At 40.5% G+C, this 14,089-nt stretch overlaps 1 non-coding gene across 1 annotated transcript; it reads left to right on the top strand.

Moving 5' to 3' along the window:
* The first annotated feature begins 10,882 nt into the window (after positions 1 to 10,882).
* LOC141650339 (small nucleolar RNA R71) lies at positions 10,883 to 10,989 on the top strand. Its single transcript, XR_012546379.1, has one exon. It is a non-coding gene; the product is annotated as a small nucleolar RNA R71 (small nucleolar RNA).
* The last annotated feature ends 3,100 nt before the right edge of the window (positions 10,990 to 14,089 follow it).

Genomic DNA, 14,089 nt, shown 5'->3' with positions numbered 1-14,089 from the left:
GTTAAGATTGGTGAAACCCTAATTTAGGAATTGGGGGTTTTGGTGTGTAGTTTGTGATGTGTAGTCTTTATGTGCTGTATGATAGGAGGAGAATTCGTAGAGGAGCCGTTTTGATACAGCTGTAGATACCGTCTGCGTGTTGTGCTTTCCAGGTAGGATTTCCTACTCAGTATTAGTCCCATAATGGGATATTGGTGATGTGTTGTATTTGGTTGTTTGATATAATGATTGTACTGTGTTTTTGGTTGTGATTGCTGTTGATGGTTCTCGAGATGCGTTCTCGGCTGAGTGGGGTCACTTGCGGGAGTGACTTCACGCCCTAGTTTCGCCCTTCGTGGAACCCGCCACGGAAGGGGATGTGCACATTAATGGACAGGGTTATCGCTCGGTATGATGAGCGGGGCTTAGGTGGGAACGGCTGTGGTCCCCCACTGGCAGGGCTGGTCCAGTGGACAGTCAGTGATTGAGAGGATTGGAATTGGTGTGGTTGTGTGTGTATGTGACAGCTAAGCTGTCTGTTTGCCTTATTATTGATATATACATTGGAATTGTGTGATTAGTACTGACCCCGTTTAAATGTTTTAAAAACTGTGGTGATCCATTCGGGGGTGGTGAGCAGTTGCTGGACAGGTATATCTTGGATACGCGTGGGATCTAGCTGGGGATGGAGTCATCACATATAAGAATCTTTAGTCTTCCGCTGTGTTTGTAAAGGCAGTCCCATTCAGTGGGTTTATAGTTTGAGAACAGTTGTATTTTTCTTATAGTTGGTTTGTTATGTAATCACTTAAAGTTATTTAATAAAGTACGTTTCCTTATTGTCTTATGATTATCATTGCCTCGGGTAACCGAGATGGTAGTATCCTTATACCTGAGTGATCCTGGTAAGGCACTTGGAGTATGGGGGTGTTACAGTTTTACAAGTATTCTAACAAGCAAAGTCTTAAGAACAAAAAGCATCTACTAGGGCCTATATACACTTGTCAAGCTTCCCAAATAGACGGTTTCACAAAATTTTTTCTAACATGCAAACTACATGCCATGATGCAACTAACATATATACATCCTAATGCAAATGATTCTACCAACTAATATGCCATATAAACTAAATGCAAGTCCTAAGTTCACATTGTTTTTACCGCATCAATCAAAATAAAGCCACATAGTCATTAACATAAAGAGGAAAAAGGAGATTGGAAAGATCATACCATGCGGTCTTCATGATCCTCATGTCTCGGATGAGGCGTAGTCAATCAATGTGAACAAGGATAAAACAAACACAATATATACAATAATATATATAAGACTACACTACAAAGGAAATGAACATGTTTTTGGATTTTTCAATTTTTCAATTTTTATGGTTTTTGATTTTATGAAATTAAAGGACATATTTTTGTGATTTTTCGAAATTTTTCAATTTTTATGCATTTTTGGAATATAAATTCCCATCCCCCACTTTATTTTGGACATTGTCCTCAATGTACATGTAGGAGTAGGAATGAAAAAGAAATACATGTTTTTTGGATTTTTGAATAAATGCAATGATATGATATGAATGAATGCATGCTCTAACTAAATGCAATTCTATATGACATATATAACAAATGAATGCAATCTAAACTATACTATATGATGCATGACTTCTAGTAAATTATGGTCACCTATGATCAAACCTCCCCAAACCGATTTAAACACTATTTCTAGTGTAGAAATGAATAGGTTTGGCCATTAGTGACTATGTATGAATTCTAGTCTATATGCTACTATCTACAAGAATCATGTGAGATATATTACAATGCGACTATAATATATGAACTAAATAATGCAAATGCAATATGAAATATAATACAAATGCAAGCAAATGCTACACTAAATGCAATGTATATACAAAAGAGAGAGAGGGAGAGATGGGTATCATACAAATGGAAGTGGTGAAGTAGGCCTCTTTCACTCGTCATCCTCATTTTGATCATAGCCATAACCATGAGAGCTTCCGGCTTGATCATATCCGGGTGCTTGGCCCCAATATCCTCCTTGGTCAAATCCTCCTCCTTGACCCGAGTACCCTCCACCTTGGCTAGAATGCCCTCCGTCTCCTCAACCCCAAGCTTGGTCCCCATAATTTGGGAACAAGAGCTCCGGTTGTGCCCAAGAGGGCAAAGGGCCATTAGGGTCAACATACCCTTGTTGAGCCATGTTATAGTATTGGGGGTAGAGGGCCAAGTAGTTGTCTTCCCTTCCTTTATGCACCCCAAGGTCCACTCTATTCATGAGTGCCATCAAATCATTAATACCCGGGGTGTTGGGGATTTCCGGTTTGAATTCGGTATAAGGAGTAGGGTATGGCGGGATGGGTACGTAGGAAGGTGGGCGAATAGGTATTCCCGGCCCTCCACGAGGTGGTTGACGGTGTGGCTCTTCCCTTTGAGGGGGATTATCAAGAATTTGGATTTCAAGGAGGTAGCTTGATGGAGGAGAGTATGGACTCAATCTTAGGTCAATGCCCGGTATTTTCCATCCCTCAAGGATCATTGAAGTGCATCCCTTGGTGTGCCATTCCACACTCCCATCTCGAGTGTAGTTGCACCATCGGTGACTAGAAGCTCGACGAATTTTTCGCGGTGGTCGTCGGATGGGAAGATCACTTCTTGGAAGTTGTTGAGTTGTTCAATGCCTCCCCTCATTAAGGGTCGGGTGTTCCTTGGTAGTACTACCTCTCGTGGTGTTGAAGAGGTTGATCCCTTGCGCTTCTTCCCGAATGATTCAACCAATTTCTTGGCCTTTCCCTTGGTGTTTGTCAATGGTGCCATTTGGGTGTTGGTGATGGGGGTGTTTTTGAGGATTGGAGGATGATTTTGAGGGTTGAGATGAGTGTTTTAGGGTTTGGTAAGGTGAGGAAATGAGGGAGAAGGGGGGTGATTATATAGAAGAAGTAGGGAATCCGAACGGATAAGATTGGATCGAACCCGTTTTATCCGAGGGAACAGTACAATCCGAGCGGATTTTAGTCGAGACGGGCGGATTTTGGGGAAAGAAGACGGGCGTCTTTGGTAGAATGCGCACGGATTCTAGAACAGAGAAATTCTTTGGCCGAGAAGCAGGGAAAAGACGGGCGGATTTTGTTCGGGACGCACGACTTGATCTGGACGGGCGGATTCTCGATAATCCGCACGGATTTTGACACAGTTCAAAATCTTGCTTCTGGACGACATACGGGACGGGCGTCCCGTGGAGAAGACGGACGGATTGTCTTGGACGGGCGGATTTCCTGGAACCCGCACGGATTCTTCTTCAGTTTCAATTTTTGCTTTCCCGTGTGCCTTGGTCGGGCGGATTTGCTAGAATCCGGGCGTCTTTCTGCTTCTTTCCTTCTTCTTCTTTCTTTTTCACGAAACAACATATCCCTTTTCACTGATTTTCTCTTTTTCCTTATCTTTTTCTGAAATTTGCTCATGAAACATGTAAGATGACTCTCTCTCTCTCTCTCTCTCTCTCTTCTCTCTCATGCAAGAAATTAAATGCAAATGTAAATGTACAATGTTATACAAAGTAAAAGGGTTCAAGAAATATCTTACAAATGGCGGTTTGAGATAGGACTCCACCAAACTAGTTCAATTTTAAATTCTTATCCATAGAGCTCAAAGCTCTTAATAAGAGATCAAAAGCTTGTGAACAAGCTCCAAATAAGCACAAGTATGGGTTGCTCAATTTGAATATGAAATTTGGCCAAGGAAGCTTGTAGAATGTTCTTTTCCTTGCCTTCTCCTTAGCGTTAGAGCTTTCCCGATGCTTCAAATATATACACCCATGATTCTTGTTAAAACTAAGCATGAAGTGTGGTTCATTTTCATCCGTGGACTTCCACTTACCAACTTCTTCTTCAATTTTGGTGATGACGATAGCATTTGAATTTATCAATCCTTCGTGAGTAGAAGGAGAATTTTCATGACTTTGATGATCGGATACCATAGGAGTTGAGATTATGGGTGCCAAATCTTCACAAGTAGCCTCACGAGCAATTTTCTCTTTGAGCTTTTTCACCAAATAGCTCTTGTAAGAAACTTTGGCCTTTTGAAGAAGGTCTATCATATCCTCTTCAATGATCATTGGCTCCAAGATAGGTGCCAAGTGGTCTTCATGACGGATAAAGGAAGGGCGGTCTTCTTCATGATAGGGTATCTCAAATGCCTCAAGGATAGGCTCCTCAAGCAAGGTGATTTTATGAATCCCTCCTCTAGGCTCATCATCATTGTTGCTATCCTCACGTGAATCATAAATGTGGTCTCCATGTAACTCTTTTTTCAACACCTCAATATTCACGTCAAAAGACACACCCTCATACTCACAAAGGTTAAGAGTGTTTGACTTACTCAACCTCATGTCTTCCTCATCAAATACGACACTCTCATAGTCACAAGAGCTCAAGGGACTTGGCTCCTCCCACTTTTCATCTTCCATGTCAAATGTCACTACTTCAAACTCGCATTTATGCTCAATATCCAAAGAACGGTGGTGAGTGTTTGCTTGGAATTCTTTTAATTGGGCAATTTGAATCCTCAACTCCTCTCTTTGGATAACAATGTCTTTAAGAACATTGTCTTCTTTTCGGCTCTCTTCTAGCATTTGGTTGAAGAAGTCTTGTTGGTCTCCCATCATTTGGAGAATCATGTTTTGAATGGGTTCATCTTTTTGTTGTGGGTGGGTGTGAAAGTGGTTGTATTGTGGCAATTGAAGTTCATTGTGAAATGGGTATGGGGTGGGTGGTTGTTGTTGATATTGGGTGTGGTAATTTTGGTGGGAAAAATTGGGGTAGTGGTTAGGATTTTCGTTGTACAAATAATAAGGTAGGTTTGTGTTGACTTGCTCCTCAAACTCCCCATACCCATAGTCATACTCAAAAGATCCACCACATACTCCATATGTCAAGTCTTGCATCATCATGGTCAAGATAAAGATACAACTACAAACATGGGAACTAAACAAAAACGGTAAGAACAATCCTTGAGGAACAAGTTCCTCAAGGTGAAAGCAAAATCAAAATAGACACACAAGTAAGAACTTAATCACATAGCACCATCCCCGGCAACGGCGCCATTTTGATAGGACAAGAGTTGGTCGTCACACATCCATCAAACACATTTATAATACTCAACAAACAACTAGTTAGCGGTAAGTCGTGGTCGATCCATGGGACGGTGTGCTTTGGGTTCTAAGTCTATCTATCTCAATTTATGCTAGTGTCACAATTGATTTGGGTTTGAAGTTGTGTCTAGACTAATGCAAGCAATAAAGTAGAACGAGCAATAAAAGGAAAGATGTAAACAATTGATTAAAAGTGCTAGGATATCATGGGGTCATGGGGGATTCATGGTGTTGATCATATAAACATGTTTACAAGGTTGCAAGCAATTAATGTTGTGGAGGAACCGAGTTGGTTTATATCTTACGGTTCGTAGGAAGGGTTGGGTCCCGGAGCCGAATCGATTAGATTGTACAACACCTACAAGTCGACTTACTTTCCTCCTATTCAACTTCTATGCATGGTCTAACAAGACTCGAGTTGGTTTATATCTTACGAGTCAAGTTGAGTAGATAAGAGATGGTAAAAATGCAAGGATTCATAGGCTTAGCATTTCATCAAACATAACATGTGCATAAAGTTGACATCACAACAAGCAAGCAATTTAATCATGTGAACATATTAGATTAAGCATGAATCAATCCCCATGTTTGTTTCCCTTAATTACCCACTAATCCTAACTAAGAGACTACTCACTCATTATCATGGGAAACATGTCATTAATGGTGTCAATCATCACAACAAGTATAAACATGATAATAGAATGAAGAAATGAACAATAAAGATTAAAGAGTAAAGGAATTATACCAACTTAAGATGATCCAAATAATAAAGCAAGAATAATAGAAGAAACTTTGATTGATTGATGGAAGGTTGTCAATCTCCCAATAATAACCCAATAATCTTCAATTACCCAATAATAAACTTGAATAATAAACTTGAACAATAATTATGGAAAGATTGATGTATAATTTGTGGAAAGATTAAAGAGTAATCTATTCTAATCTACTCCTAATCTAATCTAAGGAAGGATTTTTCTAGCTAAAAAGATGTGTCCAAGGATTATTACAAATGGGGTATTTATAGTGGAAATTAGGTGGATGCATTAAGGTTAACTAAGGGATAAACTAGTAATTACACTTTTGAGTTTAGAGCAGGGAGGAGCCGGTATTTTTCGGAGGAAGGGAGTCTTTCACGGAGCTTGAACAACACGAAAATTGCTGTAAAGGAATCCGAGCGTATTGTGGTCGGGACGGGCGGATTCTGGGAGAAGAAGACGAGCGGATTCGATGGAATCCGGGCGGATTCTGGTGGGGCAATCCGAGCGGATTAAAAGCAAGACGCTCGGATTGTGTAGTGAGGAGACGGGCGGATTGGGGACAATCCGCTCGGATTGTTCTTCAGCAGTGATTCTCCTTCTTTTCTTCCCTTTTGCTCATTCCCATTTTATTCTTGCGGGATTTGTCTTTAGTCTTTGCTTCCTCTTCATACTAGTCCATCTAGTATCGTCAAGTAGCTTCCAAATATGCATGAAAGACGGGGATTTCCGCCTTATCATGTCCTTTTCTACAAAACATATGAAATGCGATAGAAAAGCAAATAGGAAGGTTTTGACGGATAAAATGGCCATGAAATGCTATAATAGTATGCAAAATAGGTTCAATTAGGGGACTAAATGTGCGCATATAATGTTCACATCAACTCCGAACATTGATGCGGCAAATCTTGCTACGCAAGATGAAGGACTTAGCTTCCATAGTGAGCCACTCAAATTTGTTGTCAAGATAATCATTCTTGACCCAATGAAACTTGTTAATCATAGTGGCCAAATCAAGAAGGTTGCCACCTCTAACCGGTTTGTAAGTCTTGTCCTTGTTAAAATCCGGGTTGAAGTGTTTTGTTAACCATGTTGCTAAGCCTCCATTAACAATAAAAGCCGCCCCATCTTTCCTATGGTCAATTGTAGGCCACCGATCAATTAGAAGTTGAAGGATGTTATATTCTTTGGTGAACTTCTTGTTGATATTCATGGTGGATTCCAAGTAGACAAAGTCGAGCTCGGTGAAGTGATTAGTACCCTTTCTCGCAATCAAAGTGTTCCCTACAACCTTATGCCACACTCTTATGCCCGGATGGTGGACATAAAGAACATGACACTCATGAAAGGACTCAAATTTTGTCCTGGTTATTGCTTTCCATAAAGGTGCGGGATCATATTTCAAGGGCTTCTTCTCATAATGGGAATGTTCTTCAAGACCGAACACTGTCAAACTCTTCCAAAGTCATCTTTCTATCCTTATTTTCTAGGCGGAATTCAACACTTTTCAGACCCAATACATTAGTTACCTTCAATGAGCTTATAAACTCCATGGTAAGGGAGGGTTAAGTCAATTCTTGCATCTCAAAGATGGTAAGCAAATTCATAGACTCGAAAAAGTTCTTGGTCCTTTCAAGAACACCCAACTTAGCTAAGGCAACATGGCATACGAATTTGGTAGGCAAAATGGTCTTTCTAGCAAGGGATATAAATGCTTTTTTATGAGAATCATTTGTGAAATTTACCTCCGGGTATTCTTGTAATTGTTCGATGACCGGAATAGGAGTAGCTTCCACCATAGGAGTAGCAACTTCTTGAATTTCCACCCTTGCTTGATGCACTACCATAGCCTTTGAGGCTAAAAGAGCTTGTTGCCTTTTTGAAAGATTTGATGTTGTAGGTGCCTTGTTTCCACCTTTAGTCCTTGCCTTGTCTTCTCCTTTTCAAGATTGTATCAACAAAACAAAGCTTTGCTTGAATGCTTCTAGTCTCCTCAAGCTTCAATTAATCCCAAGATTGTAGGTGCCTTGTTTCCACCCGTGTTATAGCATTCAACAGCAGGAGACGGGCGGATTCTTGTGAAGATGCTCGGATCCTTAGTCAGTCAGCTGATAAATTTCTAACCCGTGCTGAGACGCGCAGATTTATAAGGAGACGGGCGGATTTTGCAGGAGACGAGCGTCTTCTCTTGGGGACGCTCGGATCTATAGACAGTGGGAACTGCTAATTTTTGCACAGGTTAAGACACGCAGATTTCCTCTGAAACGAGCGTCTTCTGGAGTGGGACGGGTGTCTTCCTTGTGATCTGCCCAGATTTTAGAATAGTCCCAAAATTCTAACTTCAGCTCTCCCAAGACGAGCGTCTTACAGCCAGGACGCTCGGATCATGCCCAAGATGAGCGGGTTCCTCTCTAGGACGCTAGGATCTTCTCCTGTAAAGCACCCATGAGTTCAGTTCCACCCGCGGGGATTCATTTCCCATATCATTCTTCTTTATTCCTTTGTTCATCATTGTGGCTGCACTATGAAGGCTCGGATAGCCTAGGCAATTGTTAACCCCACACTAAAGCAAACACTACACATTGAAACACATTAAAATCCCTCCCTCACTTTCTCTCATGATGAAAATTTTGATCAAAGTATGAAATTGCAAATGCAAAATTGACAAAAATGCAATACAAGAAGTAAAATGCAAGTTAAGGTTTATAATATTTACAAATGGTGGTTTAGGGAGGACTCCACCAAACTCTCACTTTTGAATGAGATGTCAAGGGGGCATAGCCAAGGTGTTGTTGATGTTGCTCAACACCTTGTAGAAGTAGTCGAAGGCTTGTTCATTTTCATTATAAAGATCTTCAATAGACCTTTGCACATTGTGTTCTTCATGGTGGTGACCCATGTCAAGGTGATGATAAGTATCAACAAAGCCTTGGTCTAAGGTCATAGCATTACCAATATAAGGATTGACCAATCCTTCAAATTCGTCATCCCATAGACCACAAACTTCACTAGCTTGCTCCCCAATTGTATCATGAGTTGATGAAAACAACTCCTCTTTCTTGTTTTCATGGCCAATGAGGCCTTCTTCTTCTTTGGTCATGATTGGTGGTGAGCTATTCAAGCTCTCATTGTTGTTGAAATTTCCTTGCTCTCCGGATAGAGCATCTTGAAGAGTATCCACTTTCTTTTTCCATATGGGTGGTGATTCTTTACCCATAGCTTGATCTTTGCATTGAGATGCCAACTTCTTCCTATCATTTTCTCGGCTATAGTGATCAATCTTAAAACATGGCTCATGTAGTCGGGGAGCTCTCATTGTCTTATCAAGATTAAAAGTGATCGTCTCATCTCCCACTTCAAGTGTGAGCTCTCCATGCTTCACATCAATTACCGCTCCCGCGGTATGTAAGAATGGTCTTCCTAAAATTATAGGAATGTTGGAATCTTCCTCCATGTCAACAATAAAGAAGTCCACCGGGATGAAGAACTTGCCAATTCTTACGGGCACATCCTCCCATATCCCTAAAGGTGTCTTCATTGATCGATCCGCCATTTGAAGCGTAATATTGGTGCATTTAAGTTCTCCCATTCCTAGCCTTTTGCACACCGAATATGGCATGACACTCACACTTTCTCCAAGGTCACATAATGCTTTGTTGATTGTGGTGTCGCCAATGGTGCATGGAATAGAGAAGCTGCCCGGATCTTTGAGCTTTGGAGGTGAACTTTCTTGTAGAATAGCACTACTCACTTTAGTGAATGCAATAGTCTCTAGCTTCCGGATGGATTTCTTCTTGGTAAGAATGTCTTTCATGTATTTCGCATAGGCCGGAACATGATTGATCAATTCCGTGAATGGAATTGATACTTCTAAGTTCTTCACAATCTCCATGAACTTTCCAAGTTGTTCATCAAGCCTAGGCTTAGCTTGACGACTTGGGAATGGAAGTCTAATCACAATAGGCTCTTTCTCCTTAGCCTTCTTTTCATTCTTCTTCTTTGAAACTTCATTGGTGGTGGGTTTTTTTTCCTTAGAGTTCTACACAACTCTTTACTTTTCACTAGAATTCACAACATCTTCATCAATTGGCCTCTTCGGCCCTTCATACCTTGTAACACTTCTCAAATGGATGGCACTCACCGATTCATGTCTTGGGTGATTACTTTGAGGTGGTAATTGCCCCTTTTGTCTTTGAGAGTTAGAAGATGCTAATTGAGTCATTTGAGTTTCTAGCATCTTACTGTGAGCTAGTATGTTGTTGATGGTGATGTCTTTGGCTTGGCTATCTTTTTGCATTTGGGTGAAAAATTCTTGTTGGTTCTTTTGCATTTGGAGGACCGCTTTTTGAACATCAAAGCCTTGGTCATTTGGTTGATTGCATGAAGGTTGATTTTGATAATTTTGGCTTTGGTTGTAAAAGGGTCTTTGAGCTTGATTTCTCATTGGAAGTGGCGTGTATGTTGGTTGAGGGTTTTGAACATTTTGGCTTTTATATGAAAGATTTGGATGGAATTTGGTATTCTCATTGTAATAGTTGGAATAAGGGTACTACTCTTGTATGCTTGGAAAGCATTCACTTGTTCCCCTACATTCGCTTTGGTCATGTCCCAAAGTTCCACAACTCTCACATACTCCACTTGGAATTGAGGATGATGCCACCATAGCATTAACATGTTGTCTAGGTGATTTGGAATCTTCATCAAGCTTATTCATAGCCTTCTCAAACTTTAAATTGATGGTGTCAATATGAGCACTTAGTTGAGCAACTAATTGAGTGATAGAATCTACCTCATATTTTCCTCCTCCAATTGCCTTTCGAGGTCTACTATATTGTGAATTATGAACCATCATCTCTTCGATTTTGGCCCATGTTTGATTATCATCAACTTCGGTAAACATCCCATTGGATCCCATGTTGAGGATGTTGCGGGAGTCTTCATATAAACCGTTCTAAAATTGTTGCACAAGGAACCACTCGCTAAGTCCATGGTGTGGACAAGAAAGACAAGTGCCCTTAAATCTCTCCCATGCTTCATACAATGATTACTCATCCCTTTGCTTGAACCCGGTGATTTGGGCTCTCAACATATTGGTCTTCTCCGAAGGATAGAATTTCTTGTAGAATGCAAGTGCTAACTTCTTCCATGAGTCAATACCAAGGGTAGCCTTGTCTAGGCTCTTCAACCATTGCTTCGTGGCACCAATCAAAGAAAAATGGAATAATACCCATCAGATTTGGTCTTGAGTAACCCCGGTTTGAGAAATCGCATCACAATAGTCACAAAAAGTCTCCATATGTGAGTGAGGGTCTTTACTAGGCATCCCTCCAAATCGACTTCTCTCAACTAGTTCTATGAATGCGGATTTGGCAATGAAATTACCGGTTAAGTGTTATTGTGTAGGAGTACCATGTGGTAGGTTCTCCTCGGTTGGTACGGAATGTGATGAAAATTTAGGCATTTTGGGTTGATTTTGTGGCGTGTTTTGTATTGGGTTGTCCTCTCCTTCTCTTGCAAAAGGGTTGGTAAACTCAATGTTATTTGGTTGAATGTCCACAATCTCTCCAATACCTCTTAAAGTACCTCTAGCAAGTCTTCTATTGTTGGTTAAGGTTCTTTCAATTTCAAGGTCTATAGGTAATGGATTACCTTGTGATCTCCTAGTCATGCAGAATATCAAACAACTCGAAAAAAATTAGAACAACCTTGAGGAGATTGACTTCCCCATGGTAAAGAAAGACACAACTAAAAACAATTAATGAAAATCAAATCAATTTAACACCGTCCCCGGCAACGGCGCCATTTTTGGTCCGGTTCAAACTCGTCATCAAAAGCTACCAACCAAAATAATATTTATAACTTCACAAACTACTCTTAGCAAAGAGGCAAGAAATGGTCGGATCCCAAGGAATGGGTACTGATGTAGGATTTTCAATTGTAAATGGTCGTGTCTTAGGGTGTCACAATTTGGGTTGAGATGAGATTGGTCTAAACTAATTAACAAGATAAAAGTAAAGTAATGAAAGCAAGCAAGGTAATTAATGAGATGTAAACAATTGATTAAAAAGCAATAGGGTGTCATGGGTTCATAGGGGATTCACGGGAGTTGATCATACAAACATGTTCTCAATTATATAGCAAGCACTTATTATTGTGATGGGATCGAATTGGTTTATAAGCTTACAATCCCTAAAAAGGTTTGGGTCCCGGAGCCGAATCGATTAGATTGTACAACACCTACTAGTCGACTTAATCCATCCTATCCAACTATATGCATGGTCTAATGAGGCTCGAGTTGGTGTATAAGCTAACAAGGCTCATTGAAGAGATAGGTGATGGGTAAAAAATGCAAGGATTCATAGGCTCGCATTTCATCAAACATAACATGTGCATAAGTTGAAATCACAACAAGCAAGCAATTTAATTATGAAAACACATTAGATTAAGCATGAATCATTCCCCATGTTTGTTTCCCTTGCTTCCCCATTAACCCTGGCTAGAAGACTACTCACTCATTATCAAGTTCAACATGCTAATAAGATTGTTAATCAAACTAACAAAGCAAAACATTATGAATAAATGAAAGTAATTAACAATAATTAAAACAAGGGTTAAGAGAAATATACCTACAAAGATGATTCCAAGTAATAATGTAAAGAATAATAGAAGTACTTGATGATTGATGGAAGGTTGTCAGTCTCCCAAATAAATCAAAATAACCTTCTAATTACCCAAAATAAATGAAGAACAATAGAGAAATTACGGAAAGATTAAGATGTAATTAATACTGATAAATTATATTACAACTAAATTAAGACTAATTTGATGAGATTAAGCTATTACTAAGACAGTATTAAGGGATGATTAGAGATTGAATAAGAGATTGATTAAGATATGATGCTAATCTAGGTAGTACAATGGGGTATTTATACTAAAGATTAAATACAAAGATTAGGGTTACTAAGTGCTTAAATGACTATTAAGACCCTAAGAAAAGTTGAGGAAATGCTTCGTTCGAAGGAAATGAGCATATCCGTGTACTAGTCCTGCCACGATCCGTGCGTCTTGAGCTGTGGAACTGGCTCTCTGACTTGCAATCCGAGCGGATCATAGGAGAAGACGCTCGGCTCCATGAGTTGCGATCCGCTCGTCTTGGTCGAATGACGCCCGGATGTTGATGGTGGGAGACGCCTGCATCGTGTCTGATCCGCTCGGATCCCTGGGCAGTCAGCTTCTCTTCTTTTCCTCCTTTATAATCCGCAAGGAACATCTCGGGGATGCAAGGATCCTTTCATCATTGCCCAATTCACTTTATTATCTACTTAGGCCTTCTAGTGTTGAGTTTTCTTTGATGCTTGGTCATTTGATGCGATCCATTTAGCTCCATTTTGTCATGTAAATGCAAGATTAGCCATCCTTTCCTACCAAGGAGATAAAACCTCAAAGAATATGCAATATGGGAAACTAAAGATAGTAAATGACCCAATTATGGACTATAAAGCATGGGAACGAGGCTAATTCGGGGACTAAATGTGACCAAATATGAGTCACATGATATGCTCAGCGGTGTTGTCCACCAAGATGTCAACATGTGGCAGAGGGAAGTCGTCTTTTGGACTTGCTCTGTTTAGGTCTCTAAAGTCGACGCAAACCCGAATTCTCCCGTCTTTCTTGGGTACGGGGACAATGTTAACCACCCAGTTGGAATATTTGGAAACTTTGATGAATCCGACCTTGAATTGTTTGTCTACCTCTTCCTTGAATTTTAGAGCCCATTCCGGGCGCATACGGCGCAACTTTTGCTTTACGGGTTTAGCTCCGGGTTTAATGGGTATCCTGTGCTCTGGAATCTCTCTGTCGATCCCAGGCATGTCTTTGTAGGACCATGCGAATACGTCCTTGTATTCGTGTAAGAGGTCGATGAACTGCTGTCTTTCCGAGGGGTCAAGGGCGGTCCATATCCTAAGTTCTTGAGGTGTTTTGTCGGCCCCTACGTTGATAGGTTCGGTCTCCTCAACGATGGGTGTCCTATCCTCTCGTTTGTCAAGTTCTTTGGCTGGGTGAGGTGGGTAGTCACTCAAGTCAAATTCCTCATATTCGTTCAAAATTGCATTGCGGTTAAATTGAGACGAGTCGTAAGCAAACTTAGCATTCATTAAGTCGACCTGAGCAAAAAGCTCGGATAGGAC

This window comes from Silene latifolia, chromosome 3, assembly GCF_048544455.1.
Source record: "Silene latifolia isolate original U9 population chromosome 3, ASM4854445v1, whole genome shotgun sequence".
Lineage (NCBI taxonomy): Eukaryota > Viridiplantae > Streptophyta > Magnoliopsida > Caryophyllales > Caryophyllaceae > Silene > Silene latifolia.
This window is presented reverse-complemented; position numbering and strand designations above follow the sequence as displayed.